This window comes from Austrofundulus limnaeus, unplaced genomic scaffold (assembly GCF_001266775.1).
Source record: "Austrofundulus limnaeus strain Quisiro unplaced genomic scaffold, Austrofundulus_limnaeus-1.0 Scaffold456, whole genome shotgun sequence".
NCBI lineage: Eukaryota > Metazoa > Chordata > Actinopteri > Cyprinodontiformes > Rivulidae > Austrofundulus > Austrofundulus limnaeus.
In genome coordinates this window covers 153,884-158,331 of record NW_013952858.1, presented here as the reverse complement: position 1 = coordinate 158,331, position 4,448 = coordinate 153,884, and the positions used below count along the sequence as shown (strand labels likewise).

Below are 4,448 nucleotides of genomic sequence, written 5' to 3'. Positions count from 1 at the left end.
ATATATATATATATATATATATATGTCAGCTTTATTTGTTAATACACACGTGTTCTAGGTCTGAAAGACATGAAACTGGGGGAAACTTGAGACTAATTATGAAGATAAAAGCAAAAAAAAGGGTATTTCTAACCAAAGTTAGGCCAAAAAAAAACCCCCCAAAGATAGATATGTGTAATTTTGAGAAATAGCAGCATAACAGAAAAACGATTAAAGGAGTAAAATAAGCAGAGGAGCTTTGGTTTGTCAAGAAATGAGTGAGAAATGTTCATTGATTGTTCAAGACAACGTTCCTCAAAGCTTAGGATGTATTTACTGAAGGACTGTACGGTGGAGTATTAAGGTCAAACTGAGTTTTTTTTTTACTACGAAAATAGTTATACTATTATGAGAATAAAGTCATACAAGAATAAAGTTACGAGTAATATTAAAAGAATAAAGTTGTAATATTATAAGTATATAGTCACAATATTAGCCGAGTAAAGCAGCAATATTACCAGGAGAAACATATAAAATTACGAGAAAAATGTGTTTTTAATGAGAGAAAAAGCTGGGATCTTATCAAGATCTGATGTGACCAGCTCAGCCAAACAGCAGCTGATGCGTTAAAAGAGTAACGCTTACGTACAAAGTAACATCACAAGATGCACAACAGTCCTCATTTTAATGCAGCGGTAAGACTGAGTTCTCACAATCTGGCCCTAAAACTCTGTTGTAGGATTGGAGTAAAATAACCACTGATTTTTTTTATCTTTGAACATCATTAAATAGTTGGAGAAGACAATGCAACGCTTCAAAATTGTAAAAGTTTAGCGCAGTTTCTCCTTGTTCAAAGTGTGCTGCTGAGCTAAAATGCAGAAATGTTTAGATAAGAAAATAATGCTGATTAGGCAAAACATGAGTTCACTTAGTTTGCAATATAAATCAAGTTCTATTTATTCTTTCATTTAACATTCACACAGGGTTGTATTTAAAATTATGGTTCATAATTAATTTTTAACATTGAACTATTCAGATATAGTATTTTCATGTTTGGTTTTGATGGGCAGCATGACTCTGCTGTTTTTTGTTTTTTTTTCGGTTTAAATGTATCGCTGTCATTTATTTTCATAGTTCTGAGGAGACTGGCTCTTTTTTTACTCAACACTGTCAAATTCTCCTAACTTTTATTGTTTCCATCCTTCTTGCACACGTTACACTGATTGTACAATACAAGATGAAAGCATTTGAAGAGCATGCACCATATTTTTCACATGTGATCTCTACATGCATGACTTAGCAGACCATCTGGTCCCATCTCAAGCAAAGAGTTATCTCAGAATAGCTTTTATGTGCTTACATAAAAGGAATGTCACTGACCCATGCTCAATTATCCACATACTCTACCTGAGCGCCGAGGACATAAAAATAAACACACATGCAAGCGTTTACCCATCGGTCCATCTTCTGCGAACGTAGGCTGTCATCCAGAGAGTTTGTGCCGGAGCCCGCCTCGACACTGAGGGGAGGTTCACGTCACACTGCTGCATGTGACTTCAGCACGGAACCACATGAACCAGCTGTGGAGCAGGGAAACATCAGTGCACGTGTGGCCAAAAAAAACCCACTTAATACTAAAATAAAAAATAGTCAATGAAAATGAAAAATCAATCAACATATACAGCGAGAGTTTCCTTGGCTTTGTGTTTGGGCTCATTGTCTTGCTGAAATGTCCAGCCACGTTTCATCTTCATCATCCTGGTAGATGGAAGCAGATTTTTATCAAGAATGTCTCTGTACATTTTTCCACTCATCCTTCCTTCAATTATTTGAAGTTTGCCAGTACCATATGCTGAAAAACAGCCCCACACCATGATGWTCCCACCTCCAAACTTCACTGTTGGTATGGTGTTTTTGGGCTGATGTGCAGTGCCATTTGACCTCCAAACATGATGTGTATTCTGGCATCCAAACAGTTCAATGTTGGTCTCATCTGACCAGACTATATTCTCTCAGTATTACACAGGCTTGTCTAAATGTTGTGCAGCAAACTTTAAAGGAGCTTCAACATGCTGTTTCTTCAGCAGTGGAGTCTTGYGTGGTGAGCGTGCATACAGGCCATGGTGGTTCAGTGCATTACTTATTGTTTTCTTTGAAACAATCGTACCTGCTAATTCCAGGTCTTTCTGAAGCTCTCCACAAGTGGTCCTTGGCTCTTGGACAACTCTTCTGATAATTCTTTTCACTCCTCTGTCAGAAATCTTGCGAGGAGCACCTGGTCGTGGTCGTTTTATGGTGAAATGATGTTCTTTCCACTTCTGAATTATGGCCCCAACAGTGCTCACTGGAACCTTCAGARGTTTAGACATTCTTCTGTAACCGATGCCATCATTATGCTTTGCAACAATAAGGTTGTGAAGGTYTTGAGAGAGCTCTTTACTTTTACCCATCATCAGATGGTTCTTGTGTGATACCTGGCCATCATTTGGGACTGAACCAGCTGATATTAACTTGCACTGACAAGAGGCAGGCTTGCTTTCTAATTACTGAGAGAGTTCAGCTGGTGTCTTGGCTTTCCATGCCTTTTTACACCTCCCTTTCTTCATGTGTTCAATACTTTTTCCCTGTGCCATTCCACATTATTACAAATAACTTCATTTCTGGACATTTATGGTTTGATTTCTTTGTATGTATGGATCACTTGGGTTGTTACCGACATCTGGTGAAAATTTCATGTCATTAGCACCTCTAGTAATATATTTACTGAGAAAAATGGTGATGTGTTCAATACTTATTTTACCCGCTGTATGTAAGAGACGTCTATGGAGCCCGCCCCACTGACCCCCGGCGGGCTCCATAGACGTCCACTGTCCGTACATCTCAAATTAATGAGGAAACACGGGTTCTTTTTTCATGAAAGACTGATACCTCTCCCAGAATGAAAGTGAGAAAAGACAGACTCAGTAATTGTAGTTCCAGTCAGTTCAATTTTCTAAAATAAAGGATATTTATTTACAGAAGAAATGAACTAACTTATGTACAAATTAATGGTTAATAATCAGAACTTTATGAGGAAAATATTGACAATAAACACTTCGCGTCCGACGTGAATCATTGTAAATACCAACACGCAGAAATAACAAAACAGTAAACTAGTCTTTAGATATTATCAAACTCAGCTTACGGCACTTTAGCTTATGGCAAGAATCTTTAGATTTAGAAAAGTTAAGGAAAAAAGGAGGATTAGTGTAGATTTAGTTTTTATCATTTATCTTATCAAAATCAGAGAACCAGAACAACCCCAGATCTGCTTCTCGCCCCACCAGCTGGATCCCAAAACACTTTCACAAAACAGCTTCTACCTTCTGGTGATCGACCGTCAGGTCAGCTGGGATCAGGAGGACTCGGCACGTTAAGACGTCCAGGCCAGGAAGACTTAACCCCGGTACAACTCCAGGATTTGTTGGTTCCAGTGTCTCAAAGATCTGCCTTGTTGAGTGGGCAGATTCCAGCTTGCTGTTAAAGTTCTCTCTCTCAGAATAAAAAATTCAAAGGTGACTTGAGGCTGGCGTGCCTCAAGCCCAGACAGGAGATTTTCCTCTTTAACTCTTGAGAAAAAGCCTCCGTCATGCTGGCTTCCCGAAGGAAGGTCAGCAAGAAACGAAAATAGCTGTTTCTCGTTCCTTCTTCACTTACAGAATGAACCAAAATTGTGAGTTAGTAACTAAAGGAACAGAAGCTAAAAAACACAACCTTGGTTCTCTGGCTAAACAGAAGGAAAAGTGGAAATTGTTGAGACTGGAGAACTCACCAGAGCAGAAACACTTTTGCACCTGTTTCTACGGACAACAAGTTTAACTTCGACACAGTTTTAAAAGGACTAAAGTTCAATTGTAGCACAATAATCATTTAACTGAAATACATCTAAGGAATATTTCTCTATGATTTAACACAAATATTTCTGTAAGCCTATTTCAAAATACAACTCAGCGAAGTTATAAACACAACAATCAACTTTAGTTAGATGGAATAATAAAAAGAAAAACACTTAATCACTTTACTGTAATTGGATTTTAGCTTGTTGTATTTAATTTTCTAAACGTATATGATTTATCTGTTGGTTTTTAAAGGTAGTTTGGACTTGGATCCCCGATTAGTTGTAACATTAGACTTTATTTGATAAACATTTATTTTAACTGTAAAATAAAGACTGTAAAAATACTGTAGGATGTTTAGATTCGTAAATTTTTTAAAATACATTTTAAAATGGACGGGGCCATTTTTTTTACACGCAAAGCATTCTGGGTAAATGATGACGTGGATAGGTCCTCGGTGCGAGGCTGCTAGCGAGCTATATCCATCCTGAAGGTTAATCTTGGACAATATCTGATGATTGACTCTTGATATATTGCCTTATATGTATTAGCTCGGCGCTAGCGCGACAAACAAGCTAAACTGAGGTCCTCCAT

The 4,448-nt window shown here is 37.8% G+C and overlaps 1 protein-coding gene across 1 annotated transcript in view; it reads left to right on the top strand.

The window, feature by feature from the left end:
* Positions 1-4,448, top strand: part of ephx4 (epoxide hydrolase 4) — a 24,754-nt gene that overhangs the window by 17,483 nt on the left and 2,823 nt on the right. The gene's annotated exons all lie outside the window — the stretch shown is intronic.